Genomic DNA, 15539 nt, shown 5'->3' on the forward strand with positions numbered 1-15539 from the left:
GGCATCCGATAATTGTCTTTGCCGCTAAGTCGTATGTATTGCCTATCAGTAATAGTGTGGTTCATGTGGAAGACATTCCAGAATTGTATATTGGTAATAGCGTCTTAATGTTTACTGAGAAGATACGGAATTTGGGATTTGTAATGAACTCCTCGCTAACCTGTTCAGACTATATAAATAAAATTGTTAGTATTGTGGATGTTGTTCTACGAAGATTAAGAATGTCAGCCTCATTTACGCTTCTAAATACTAGAACAAAGTTAGCTGTTCAACTAATTTTGCCTCACTTTACGTACTCGGAGATCGTATACAGCAAACTCGATTCTATTTCGTCTCACAAAATTGATGTTGCATTCAACAATGTAACGCGATATGTTTATGGTATTAAAAGATATGACCACATATCGGCTTGGAAGACTAAAATTCTGTGATGCACCATTTCAGATTACCTGGCAGCAAGAAATTGTATATTCATTTACAAGCTGATAGAATATAAAACTTTATGAGAAACTGAAATTCGCAAGGTCTAAAAGACATCATAACCTGATCGTTCCGAAATATACCTATTTGTGCTCATCAAGACTTTTTTCATTAATGCTGTGAGGCTGTGGAATTCTATTCCAGAACATGTCAAAGCTGCTATGAGTAGGTGTAATCACGAAAGGGTAATTCACAATTACTTTAGTTCTGCGGAGTGTGTATGATTGAAATCTAAGTGGTTCATGTTGCTAAGTGTCTGTTCTATTCTATACTATTTCTAAATCCTATATATGCTATATATTTATACTTTTAAATTTGAAATTAAAACTAAATTTTATCTGAAACGTACATAAATTTAATTGATACCCACTGTAAAACTTTAATTTAATTTGATTTAATTTCATTCTATTAATTTAAACAAAATTGTATTAGATTTTAATTTATATACTTGTTAAATTTCCACCTTGGTGATATATCTTAAAAGACTGAAGTCTTACATATACACCCTCATACTTAAAATAAATATGAAATAAATATGAATATGAAATAAATATGAAATAAGGTATAGCCGTGCTTAAATTTTAAATAATCAATTAGTTAATCCCAAGTACATGGTTTGCTTTAAATTGAACGATTGCGCTCTACCTTCATAGTTTTAAATCCCAAAATTCTTATAAGAGCTATTGTTAAAGTTTTTTAGTCAAAATTCAACAAGACTATGTCTGTATTAAAGGAAAAATTGCCTTCTATTTTTTGGTCTATTTATCTAAAGGTAGTCCTTAAAATTATTTTATCATCTTTTTATTTATTTTATAATGAACAAATTTCCACAAACTTCCGATGATATATCTTTTCTCCGATGATGACCACTGCAAACGTTCAACGGACTACAATTTAAAGGACCACAATCTAAATGCATGTACCCACTCTTTAAGGAGAAGGTTACGATGCTCGGCTGTTTCGGTTTTTTGACATCCTCCTGAATGCAAAGGCTGAAATCACCGCCATTAGGAAAGCGTGGTGGACGAGGCAATACAACTCTGTCTCTGAAATGCTGTATACAATTGCTGTTAAAATTTCAAAACTCATCAACATTAAGTCTGTATTTAAGGGCACTTTCCGCTACGTTTTGATCCATTTATATTAAAGGAGTACCTAACAATTTTTTAAATCTATTTTTTGTTCTATTTATGACTTCTTTTATATTAGTTACTTTTAATGTTTTCCGCCAATTTCCATAAAAATTGGAGACTCGCAACCCATTTTTGAGTAACTTCCCGAAGAGCTAGCGTCTTGAAACTTGGAACACACATTGGAACACGGTGACACTTGAATCCATCGCAAGATTCCACATGCTCAAAATTTATTTTCTAAATATCTCGATTCCTGTCCCGTCTAGATCACCGGGAAGTCACTTAAAACCAATCCTAAGAACCTCGTATAAATTTTCTAATTATCTCGATCCGAGCGCCACATGGCTGGAATTTTTCTCCTTTTGTTGCATTATCACGGTGCCCTGATGTTGTTGTTGTTGTAGCAGTGCTTCGTACCATCCAATAGGTGCGACCGATCACAAATTGTCATTAATATCCTCTAACGGTATGCCAAGGAAACTTGCTGTTTCAACAGGGGTGGACCATAATGAGAGGCGTGTTAGAGGCGTTGGTTCCACATTACAATTGAAGAGATGGTTGGTGTCATGTAGGGACATATTACAAGCAGGGCATACATTTTGTATGTCGGGGTTGATTCTGGATAGGTAAGAGTTTAACCTGTTACAGTAGCCAGATCTAAGTTGAGCTAGAGTGACTCGCGTTTCCCTAGAGAGAGTGCGTTCATCTTCCGCTAGTTTTGGGTATTGTTATTTGAGTACAGGATTCACCGGGCAATTGGCATAGAGGTCCGACGCCTGTTTGTGGAGTTCACTGAGGAAATGCTTGTGTTTTTTAGCTTCATACGGCTGTGTTCTCAGGTGCCGTATTTCCTGAGGGATGACTCCTTAAGCCCCTGGGCGGTGTTGGCTCACCAATCAGATGTCTGTTGGGATGTCCAGGTTTCTGGGTTACCCCCAACCCCACGGCGCCCTGATCTAAGTAAAAGTTTTCAAGTTTCTAGCTCATGAAAAGTCACTTAAAAATCGATCACAAGACTCCACATCCTACGTATGAATTTCCCAAGGATCTTTAAATATCTCGATCCCTTCCATTTCCAATAGATTTTTTAAACCTAGGTTTTGTATGTTAATATAGCTCCAATCTGTGTTCAAAGTTTCAAGTCTCCAGCTCACAGGGAAGTTACTTAAAACTTGCGGGAAAACTTTCTAAGCTGGGTCGAGTTTTTTAAATATCACATTCGTTGCTTCGCCTAACCACAGTTTTTTCCCTTATCTTGTTCCGAAGTATGTTCCCAGTCTTATGACTAGCTTCAAAGAAAGTTAATCAAAAATCGATTGCAAGATTTTCAAATTTCGTACTGAAATTTGCGGACAAACATGAAACCGGCCTAAGGAAGTACATTCAAGCTGCTACTTTCCGTAACGTACAGGACCAATATCTGGGAAGGGACCATCAATATCCATAAAACTTCCCAAAATTTCGTGGAGTGCCTTTAACGATACAAGAAGGAGAAGAGGAGAGAGGGTACACAATTTTGGGAAATTACATAACGTGACTGACAGTCGCTTTATGTATTCGTTTCATTAGGATATAAAAATGTTCTGAAGGAATCGCTTCCGATTTGAAAGACCGCAAATATGGGAAGACTCCAGCACTTTGGGGTATAGGGCCAACTGTCGTGCCAACGATTTGATATGAGCAAGTCCAAAGTTGTTTCTATCATTAAAAAGAGAGTACTGTAGGCTCATGGCGGGTATTCTGACTGGACACTGCCTTCTGGCGTCACATGTTTTGTAATTAGGCTTGGTCAGTGATAGCAGATGTCGGAAGTGCGGGTTGGAGGAGGAAACGATCGAGCACGGTCTGTGCTGTTGTTGTTGTAGCAATGCTTCGCTCCATCCAATAGGTGCGACCGATTACAAATTGTCATCAATATCCTCTAACGGGAGTACAAGTAAACTTGCAGTTTCAACAGGGTTGGACCATAATGAGAGCGGTGTTAGAGGCGTTAGCTCCACATTACAATTAAAGAAATGGTTGGTGTCATGTGGGGACACATTGCAAGCGGGGCATACATTTTGTATGTCGGGGTTGATTCTGGATAGGTAAGAGTTTAACCTATTACAGTATCCAGATCGAAGTTGAGCTACAGTTACTCGCGTTTCCCTGGGGAGTATGCGTTCCTCTTCCGCAAGTTTTGGGTACTGTTCTTTGAGTACTGGATTCACCGGCCAATTCTCGGCATAAATGTCCGACGCCTGTTTGTGGAGTTCGCTGAGGACCTGCTTGTGTTTTTTGGCTTCATACGGCTGAGTTCTCAGGTGCCGTATTTCTTCACAATGCTTACGGAGATGACTCCTTAAGCCCCTGGGCGGTGTTGGCTGATCAATCAGATGTCTGTTGGGATGACCAGGTTTCAGGGTATTCAACAGGAACTGTTTGGTTAGCATCTCATTTTTCTCCCTGATGGTGTATTCTCGCTTCATTATGTAGGTGGTGTTCTGTGCTCGTGCCCTGCGCTAAGAATCCAGCTATTAGGAGTGATAAAGCTGTCAGATCTAGAAGCAGCAAGTCCTAGGAAGCTTCTAGTATTTGCCAAGAGGACGAAGTTATTTTATAACATAGGTCCTCATTTTTGATAAGGGGTTTCAGTTTGGTCGTTAAAACAAACTTCTGGTAACACTACGGACTCATTCAGTCTATGTGGGGTCCTCATGGACCGGCCAGTTCCACCTAACCTAAACTCAGTCGAATCCTTACGCCAGTGTTATCGATGTTGGTGACTCATTGCTGGATATAGAGTCCATCACGTTCCGATAACTAGCAGCATTGATATACTAGACCGACGATCGCGGCCGCGCCTCATATCACCCTCTCCAGCGGCAAAGAGATGGGTCCAATGTTGACAGCTTAGCGAAAATTAATTAACATTTTTTTAAACATTTTCTTGGAACATTTATTAACTGTTATAACCATATATTCATATGTAAGTCCACACATCATAACCTACATTTTAAGCTATATTTTATATTTACTATACTGTTGGAGGTGTTCGGTTATCCCATAGAAAACCATTCTGGTTCTTACCTAAAATCTTCTAATTGAATACTTTTATTATTGACTTCGGGTTCATCAGTCTTACTGAAAATGCATTTCTAGCATTTTGTTTTTTGTAATATACTTTGGTAATCAACGCAGAGGCAACTCCCTTAGGTTGGCTCTTCTTCTGTCAGTTCTCTCTTCCTCTCATCACTTTCCAATGGGCATGCAGTTGTTATTGTACTTTTCGTAATACCGATGATAGCATTACCGATCACTGAACGTTTTGCTATAATTGGACGAAAGCCTGATGATATCGATCCACCACTAGTACTACTCGTCCGCTCTGTACCGGAAGATGTAGAAATAGATGAGCTTAACATAAATGTAGATTGACGTTTGAAGTTGAGTCGTCGTTGCGCGTATGCATCTGTGCGTGAGGCTTCTCTCTGTTGATGACTTGCCGTCGCTATGGTTACTGGAGCGGTTGCTCCTCCAGCTGCTGTTCGTCGGTTTGTACGTCCAACGGCACGTTCTCTATGTCGGCCACTACTTCCGCCACCACCAGAACAGTTCACAATTAAACGCCAAAATCCATTCCGAAATTTCGAGGACATAAGATTGTACAGTATTGGATTTAGCGCTGAGTTCAGATAGAGCATAATGCGACAAAAATACAGCGCGGCATAATAACCATCAATGCCAAGTTTGGAAATGTCCTCTGCCGATGCGGCGATTACCCACAACGTGAAAGCGCGGAATGGCAAAAGACAAAGAAAGAAACTCGAGACTACAGCGATTAGCATGAAAATGACTTGCTTGCGATGTTTACGCATACAACCGCTGAGATGTTGTGCTCCAGCGCTCATATCCTTTGGTGTTGCCATTTGATGTGATAGTCGTTTCAGTGATTGCTGACGCAATATAACCGAGCTTACACAGGTAGTAGATGGTACATGTGCCGCCGTGGTGGTGGGTCGGTGGAAGTCGATGTTGCGACGTAAAAGCTTGTAGGCGATGGCAGCGTACAACAAAAGCAACACGAACAGTGGTAACACAAAGAATATCGTAATACATGCGATGAAGTAGAAAACCGACCAAAATGTGTCCGCAGGTGTGAAACAGAGTGCTATTTCTGTGCCGTCGACTTCACGTTCTACACGAAAAGTGGCGATTAGAATAATTGGGCTAATTGAATTGGAAAAGAAAAGATAAAAAATTAGGTTATTAGATTAGTTTTGGATCATGAGGCAGACATTATCGGACTGCACCAAATATATATTTATTTATTTATTATATATCGGAATCTGAACTTAGAACTTTCGATATGGACTATGCACTAAACACTTTTAAACTTAGATAAAGGCTCTGTTGTTGTTGTTGTAGCGATAAGGACACTCCCCGAAGGCCTTGGGGAGTGTCATCGAGTTGATGGTCCTTTTCCGGATGCAGATCCGGTACGTTACGGTACCAAGCCCGACCATCTCGGGAACGATTTGTTATGACCACATGCGACCTTCTAGGCCATACCGCCCTCCCACCCACTAGATCCAATAGGAGTTCGGGGTCGCCAGAGCCTTGGCTGTTAATGAAACAGGATTCGCAACGGATAGGTGAGGTTGACAATGGGGTTTGGAGAAGCTATGTATTGCCCTGGCGACCTGAAAGCGCTGCGCTACACAAACCCCTTGAATCCGGTATTTCAGTCGCCTCTTACGACAGGCATACCTACCGCGGGTATATTCTAACCCCCTAACCCGCTGGGATATTAAATAAAATAATAAATAAAAGCTCTCGATTAATTCTGCATAACAGATTTGATCCGGATACGCTCGATCAAGGGCTTTCGCTGTAACTTAACTACGTTTACTTGGAAGTAATATGCTATAAAGTTTACATTGTTTGAGCCGTGCCTTTCCAAAAAGTTACCACTCAAATTTTTCATACGGGAACCTATTTAACCCAGCTACACACCACACCTGCGCTGGTGTGACGGGCGGAGGTGGGTTGCAAATTTTCACTGATGGGAGTTAGCTCACTGGAATACTTTTAGTATCTGTTTTGATATCATAATTCAAACACCAAATAAGAGTGAGTAAACCTTAAGAATTTATCGGAGGGTTTGGTACAATATAATAGCTAAATAGAGGAATCTCGCCACCTTGCAATAGGCGGTGTTAGCCTAGAGTTTGCTATTTAGCTCCAGAGCCACTGTTCAAGAGCATAGAGCAAATGTATTCTGAAGACCCTATGTCTTGAGACTCAAAGTAGTGAAAGTATACGCACCAATGACATTTTTTCCAATGTTACCTCTATCGCGACGTCCTCCTGGAAGCCGCTACAGGGTTCGTACAGTTATAGCTACATCGCTCGCAATAAGTTTCCATGATGGGGTTCATTTCGTTTTGTAGATTTTCCGGAAACTTGGGAGGATAATGTACTCATTGCCGTCATCATTTTTTTGGTTTGGATACAACCATTGATGGTGCTTTGGCTGTATGTGACAATGGCGAGACCATTGCTGACCTACGGCTCTGTAGTGTGATGGAAGGCTTTTCGCAAGAACTCCAATCTCATCAAACTACAGAAATTTCAACGCACTGCGTGTTTTGATGCCACTGGAGGCTGTCGAACCTGCCCCACGACGAAATGAATGGATGCTGGAGAGATAGTCAGAAAGGGCATAACGGTATCCTTAATTTACTTGCGGCGGGAACTTTAAAACCGGATATAGATTTATGTCCCTGCGAACTGTATTTTGAGGGTAGCGACGGCACTATCCTTTCAAACAGAGATCCAAAATAGACTCAGGTGTGGGAGCTGTAATCAAATAGCTTTCTAAAGTGATTTCCATGTCATTCCGTAGTGTGTTTAAAGCAGAAGCTCTTGTGGTTTGGCAAATCACTCGAGGTGCGCTACATAACTAGCAACGTATCTAATTTTCCTTACAGCCAAGCAGCAATAAAGGCAGTAGCTGCACCATGCAATAGCTCCGAGCTAGTAGGGGCATGCACGCAATTTCAAGAGGAACATGACCGGAATAAAATGAAAGAAGAACAAGGAGTCTTCTGAGTCATTGGGCCTTAGGCACGCATGCGGAAAGTTGTAAAGAAGTAACTACCAACCTGTCTGGCGGCAGGCCAACAGGCGCTCATACAAACACAAACACAGCACTTCTCCTTTTGCCATCACCTTGTTAAAAGAAGCTATCAAACTTCCCAAACCATATAAAGCAGTAGGCCCGGACGGGTTTGCAATTCCGATGAACGAGGTCCACTTTCGTTATGCCAACTAACGCCTGATATCTCTCCTATCGCCAAAAGCCAAAACACTTGAAGCCGTCCTGCTTCCTTATTCCCCGCGCAAACCGGCAACTTCCTAAAACCAGGATGGTTTTCGGAAATTACATAGCACCGCCCAAATAAATTGCGGACTAAACCAAGGTTTATCAAAATTATTTCACACAGGTGGACCACAAATTATCTGTTTGCTCCGCAGGCAGGGCCCAGTTCAGGAACGTAACATTAAAACTAAGAGGGGTCCTATTCCCGCTTTTGTTTGATTTCTACATATCGAAGCTCCCTTTCCCACCAGAAGGAGTTACCATTGTTTCCTAAGCCAATGACTGCACGATAATGCATTTTGGCGAGCATGTAGCTGCAATTGTACATAAAGTTGAGAGCCGTAGCAAAATCCTCAAGCCCCCCTGAAGACCTGTCAAAACACCATGGTCTGCACTGTCACCTGGTGTCGTCTTTGGTCGGCGGAACAAAATCTATATAGTTAGGCAAGAATACTCGCCATTAAGGAGAGAAAAAAACTGTGTCCGTTCAATACCCAGAAACATCCATACACCAATGATGAGACCCCGGCTCCGAGCACCATAAGGAGTCATCTCCGCAAGCACAAAGAAATCTTGAACACAGAACGCGCTTCACTCCGGCACAACTTCGGTCTGGATACTGTAATGGATTAAACTCTTGCTTACCCAGAATCAACCCTTCCTTCAGGTAATGTGTCTCCACATGACACCAATAACCGTTTCAATTGCAATGTGGAGCTAATGCCTCTAACATCCATGTCTTTTTGATCCAACCCCCTTGAAACTGCACGTTTCCTTGGACTCCCGTTAGAGGATATTGATGAAAATTGTTTAGTGATCGCACCTCTTGGATGTGCGAAGCACTGCTACAACAACAAAAACATAGAAGCTTTTCATAGCAGAAATACACGGAGTGTTTGAAAAAACCACTGCCGGGGGGACCCCTGTTAGAGTAACCTTTTTGTAATTGGAAAAACTATTTTTTAAATTGCTGGTGTTGCTAGCCCGGGACTTGAACCCAGGACTTTCGGTTGCGTTACACAACCCCTTGAATCACTTGGAATTTTAGTAGCCTCTCACGGCTCGAAATATAGATACGGATCCCGGAGGTTGGTACGTGCGTTGGGCTTGTGGTCCGCCACATAAAAGCCACTTCTAATGAAACGTGTGTACACTTAATGGAGAAGGCATTTGTGCCCGGTTGTTGCTAGTGTCACTGCCCTACACAAAATGCAATGATTGACACCGTCAGTTATGCAGTCATTTGGACGTTACGACATATAGTAAAGTGGCCATACAGAGAAGATTTGAGGTTCTACATGCGACAGCAGGGTTGAGTCATTTTGAAATAAAACAAATCAAAAATCATTCGTGGGACATTTTGTGATGGTTTTAGGACTCATTCCGGGATGGTTTTGTGGGCTCCACTGGGTTCATTTGGGGGTTATTCCGGGATGATCCTCTCGGATTAATTTGGGGATCATTCCGGCATGGTTTCGGGTACTCCCTGGGGGTTCCCTGGGGTCATAAAGGGGTAATTTTAGGATGGTTTTGGGGACCCCGGGAGAACCTCGAGGAATGACTTCCAAATGACCCCGATGGAGTTCCCAAAATAAAGCCGAAAAGAACCCCAAATGACCCCGGGAGTCCCCAAAAACATCCCGGAATGACCCTAAACGACCCGGGGCCAGTCCCAAAAACCATACCGGAATAACCCCCAAGTGACACCGATGGTATTCCCAAAACCATCCAGAAATGACCCCGAGGGAGTGTCCAAACCCATGTCGAAATGACCTCCAAATGACCCCGGGACGGCCACGAGAAGTCCTGAAAATCATACCAGAATGACCCCAAATGACCCGGAGGGAGTTCCGAAAACCATCCCGGAATGACCCTAAATGCCCCCGGGAGGATCGCGAAATGACCCTAAGAAGCTTGAGAAGTAGAAGCTGTTTACGCATATGGGTATATTTTCGTGGGTTTATTTTTTTATTTTTGAATAACTGAATAAAAATTGAAATTTTACTGTTATTTCATATTTTTAAAATTTTAATTTTTTTAATTTTAAATAAAACCTTTACTCAAAATTTACAAAAATAAGAATATTGTGAATAAATAAATAAATATTCACTTAGAATATTGTGAATAACGATAAAATGTTGTTCAGTATCCAAGAAATGCTTGAAAAAAAAAACTTGTTATTCATCACTCAAGTTTTCATCAATAATGAATAAAAATTAATTTTAAATTTTTTCGTTAATCGTTATTCAAATTTGTTGATAACGCCCATCCCTCCGCGACAGCCCCTTCTGCCTACCGGAGTGAGTAGAGTTGTTTTCTTACCGACCAAGCGAATAAAACCAATTTTTTTCCTAAGGGTCTAATGCAAATGACATGTAAGTAAATATAGCGCATGTGTTTTATTGACGTCAAAATGATTAGTCTGAAATGACCGTATGATAAAAGGGATACGCCGGTATATGGCAAAAACTAATCAAAATGAAGTCATCCATATAATGTGGAAGGAATTTCTACCAATAAACAGCTTACTTACTTGTTATTGCTTTCAACTTTTTGTTGAGTTTGTGTAAGTACATAACAAAAGGAAATGTCAGTGAAAGGAAAAGGCGAATGGGATTCAGGTAGGCGAAAAAGTAATAGAAAGAGAAGAAATGTGTGAACTTGAGAGAAATTCGGAGAGCAAGAAAAAGACAAATTTAATTGAAAAGGAAAACGACGAAGAATTGAAAAAGGAATGTGAGTTAGAGGGAATGGAATGGGAGTGAAATAGGATGAAGAGAATGGGAGCAAGCGGGACAGAAAGCCGGAAAATGAAAGGGGTGGGTGGAAGGGCCAAAAAATTACGATAGGAAAGAGGACAAAAAGGGTGGGGAAAGTAAAAGGGGAAAATGCAGAAGAAGGTGGAGAATATAAGAATCAGTCAAACAGATAGATAAAAGCAAAAGAGGGGGAATAACAGACAAGAAAAAAAGAGAATGCCGAAGAGGGCTATGTGAAGTGAGAGTAAGAGCAAGAATAAAGCAGAAGAAGAGGAAGGGCAGATGGAACGGAATCGTCAGAGCGAAATATTGCATGAAAGGTTTAGATTTCTTTGAAATTATTTTTTACAAACGATTGATCCGCACTTCTTCTCATTGCTAAATAGCCAAGAATAAGGCTAACCCGATACCCAAATCGCTGATGCCTGAATATACGCTCTCCCGCCTCAAAATGACGAAATGAGAGTATCACGATCCCAGCTAAAGAATAACAAGGCACCGAATAATGACGGACGTTCTGTCAAGCTGTTGAAACGTAGAGGTGAGGAGCTGGTAAAAAGCATGCACCAATTCAATAAAAAGTATGAGCGCATGGCTCCACTTTGGAATCTGAGAGGGCTCTCGTGCCAATATACAAGCAGGCAGAACCTACAAACCGCGCAACCTATCTCGGTATTGGCCTACATAATATCTCGCAAAAGGTTAAATCTAGCGAATTATGCTTAGTGAACGAACTGATTGGACCGTATCAGTGCAGCTTTATATCTGGTAAATCAACTATCGGCCAGATCTTCACGATACCTCAAATCCTGCTGAATACTCACTATAGAAGAAGCGACACACGTTTGACAACGCGAAAATGAGTTGTTTGCATTCTACTTTGTCTAGATATGAGATCCCTGCAAACCTAATAAAACTTTACCAGATGAGGTTGAACAGCACCACCAGCTCCGTAAAAATTTGGCATGGCCCTCTACGAACAATTCGAAACCAAACACGACTTCAGACAAAGCCACTCTTATCATGCGACGTATTTATCCCCAATGCTGGAGAAGATAATACTAGTAGCAGATCTTAACCGTGATGGTACAATCCATTATCTATTATAAGAGCGTACAATTGCAGGCGTATGCCGATGATATTGATATCAGCGCCCCTTAAAAAATCTGCTGTAAGTTTTGCCTTCTCTGGACCAAACAAAGTGAGTCTTGCGGTAAATGAGTACAAGATGAATAACTTGCTGTCATCCAAGAAAGAATCGGCGCACACGCGTCTTGAAAGTCACGTCACTGCCTTTGAACAGCGAAAATTAAACGGAAAAAACCTTTGGCCTACATGTGCTACTTTTGACAGAGTAGGAAATTGAAAAGTAAAGTTCTCTCCATACGACCAAAAGCGACGCTCTAAAATTCGCTCATCATAGCTGTCTTAATGTATAGCTCGGGATCATGGACGGCGTTGGCATTATATAAGATGGCTCTTGGAGTGCTCCGGAGAAAAGTTCTCCGGAAGATTTATAGTACTGTTCACGATGCCGACGGCGAATATCATGTCGCTGGCTAGGTCCTGCTTGCAAGTGAACGAAGACGCTACTGTCAAGAAAGTATCTCCTGGGCATTTAAACGCCAATTTAGGATGAATGATGATGATCCACAGTGTAGAGAGGGAGAGTTTCTTAGTACTTTATAAGTATGGACCAATGTTCTGAATCATAATTTTCCTCAAATGATGAATGTTAGCATCACTAATTGATACTCACAACCCTAAGGTTATTAAATAAAGGCACAACAACAATAAAGCAAGCTGCCACTCCTGTGTACGTAAACAAAGCAATCATCATTTACCCACATACATACAAGGCAATGAAGAGATAACTCATACACAGATGAAGTCATCAGCCATACACCCGCATATGGCATAAACATAACGCCCGCATATGGCATAAACATAAACTACAAATATACATGTATATTAGGGCGGGTCGATTTAAAAACTGCTCATTGCTCTGTGAAAATCGTATTCTAGGGATCAAAATAAGAAACTTTGCCGAAGGAACCATACCTCCAAAATGAATTCTGGTGTCCTCCAATTTGGGTCGAACTTTTGGGTAGGGGCAAATTTTGAAAAATCCCATTTTGACCCATTTAGAGTGCTCCAATCGAGTCCAAATGTATGACCGACCCCCACTAACTTTGGAGGCCCGACCCACCGATGCCAGTGGCACACCCCCTGGAACCCTCTGGGGGTTCACCATACAAACATTTCAAATTATTTAATTGCAAATTTTTTTTATTTGTTTATACGTAATAATAAAATGTTACGTATACGCAGTGGTGTACCTCTTTCAGTTGGTATGGATATGTTTGTGCTGATTTTTTCATGTAAAGTGCAAAACCGGCGATTTTTTGAAATGTTTGTATGGTGAACCCCCAGGGGGTTCCAGGGGGTGTACCACTGGCATCGGTGGGTCGGGCCTCCAAAGTTAGTGGGGGTCGGTTCTACATTTAGACTCGATTGATCCCTAGAATATGATTTTCACAGAGCAATGGGCAATTTTTTTGCCTCCCCACAAATCGACCCGGCCTAATGTATATACTGGTAACCAAGCATGAAGTTCATGAAATTACTAGACCTTAGGAGAAATGGGTGAACGAGGAAACCGAGAGTATAAAAGCAGAGCAAGCTGAGTAGTAAGGAAGCAGTTTGATTTAAACACGCAATTAGTTGTGAAGTATAAGTGTTATTGTGAAGTACTTTCAAAGTAGTCTAATAAAGATAATTTTGCATTATTGAATATTGGAGTTATTTATTCAACAGTTTAGCGATCCTAAGGGTTGGAATAAGCGGAATTTCCCGCAATTCGTTACAATATGTAGGTAGGTATACATTGTTTGTACATTATACCGGGTCGAAAATAATGATGTAAACTACGCCCAAAATGCGTAAGCGTATGTTAAGATGGTATCGGCGCAACTGTTTTTCATCCCACCAGGAAAAGCCGCATTCGATTTTATGTAATTTGGTTGTTTCAGGTTTTAAAAAATTTGCCATTATTTTGATAAAAAAAAAACAGACCTTGCGAAAACGACTTCAGAGCTCAAAACGCCATTACATGGAAGCCTTTAGAGCTTCAACTATAATTTTTTTCCCTTTAGAGACCGACTCAGTCTAATCTACATTGCGTATCCTTACATATGTATAAATTCCTATAAATATGCTCAAACAGTGTAATATATACAACAATTTATTAGGCTAATGAAGCGAGTATGGGAATATAATTAAAATTACCATCTAATATACTCAAAATGTTTATGAAAATACTGATATGATTATATTAGAGGTCCTCCGAATATTTGGGTCGGGTTCAGTTTATAGTTCGGATTCGGCTAAAAAATGTGTCCACCTTTTGTAAAGATTACAATTTTAATCTTTAATATGTTATGTAATATCAAGTCGGCGGATGGCGGCGTGGTTCACACTTAAGGGCCATTTAAACTTCCTTAAACCTAACGCCATAGTAGTAACCATACCCATATCCATAACTATCTCCAATGTGATCAATTAATGGTGCCTTAACCTAAAAATCGTGAAAATTTCATAAAAATGAAGAAAACGCAAAAAATTACAAACGTATTCCACAAAAAATAAGTCTCTTAGCCATGACTTATCCAAAACAATGAATATAATCTACAAAAAGTTATTAAATTCACCAACTCAAATATTTTTAGGTTATGGATATGGCGAGAAACCAAAAAACAATTGGTTGGCTAGATATGGTTATGGCTTTAGCGTTATGGTATAGCACCATTAATCGATTACATTTATTTCCATAAGGTTGGTTCGATCAGTTTTTTATCTGGGCCCGTATTACGTGTTACGATCCGTGATCGAAACTCATTATTTAAATCACAATAGCTCTTGAAAGCTTTAGCCATATATGGCAGGAGTTATGTCGTGTTACCATTTCTGCTCTATATGTACGTTTTCTTCTTACGGTTTATAGCATGTTTTTATGTAAAGTTTCTTATTTATATTTTGATAATGTGTAATTTCTCTTCATTGCTTTTCAAAGTACCTACTAAGTACATATATCATTTTGGTTAAAAATGCAATTTTGGAAACAAAGTTTATAAGGGTTTATACTTCAAAAAACGTGGATTAAGCTCGAAACTTTGCTTTGCGTAACCACAATTTTACAAATATATATTAGCCCGAGTCATCACGTCTTTAATTTGTGAGTCTTATAATTAGTTGAATAAAATTAGTGTGGATATGGACAAAATATAGAGAAAAGGGTAGAATTCAAGGATTAAGAAAAATAAGGTCTTAACTACCCTCGCTGTTGAAGTAATGGCTTAACTGTTTTTTGAAAATCAGTGCATTTAGTTGCTTTCTTATTGTTTAGGTCCGATGCCTAAATTTCTTTCACTTTCTGCCACCCTAATATCGCGACAGTTTTTCGACCATTCGCATCTACACTTTCTTCCACATGGAGGTATATGCATTAAGCTGGGTCGATTTATTAACCTATATCGCGCCATCGATTTTTCGATAGGTTTTGGGCTCAGGAGAAAAAAGTTCCACTAAGCATACCCAAAAAATTAATTTTAATTTGAGTTTTTTGACTTTTTTCTTTGATTTTTAAGGTTTTTTCATGACATACTTTAAAAATTTTCATTTGATTTTAAAATTTTCATGTATACCCTGTCCGACTCAAAATTGTCCGCCAAAAACTTTGGCGATGACAGTTTTTTGAAAAAAAAAAAAATATATTTTTTGGGTTTTGAGGAGTGTTTTGGTGAA

Source organism: Eurosta solidaginis, chromosome 1, assembly GCF_040869045.1.
Source record: "Eurosta solidaginis isolate ZX-2024a chromosome 1, ASM4086904v1, whole genome shotgun sequence".
Classification (NCBI taxonomy): domain Eukaryota; kingdom Metazoa; phylum Arthropoda; class Insecta; order Diptera; family Tephritidae; genus Eurosta; species Eurosta solidaginis.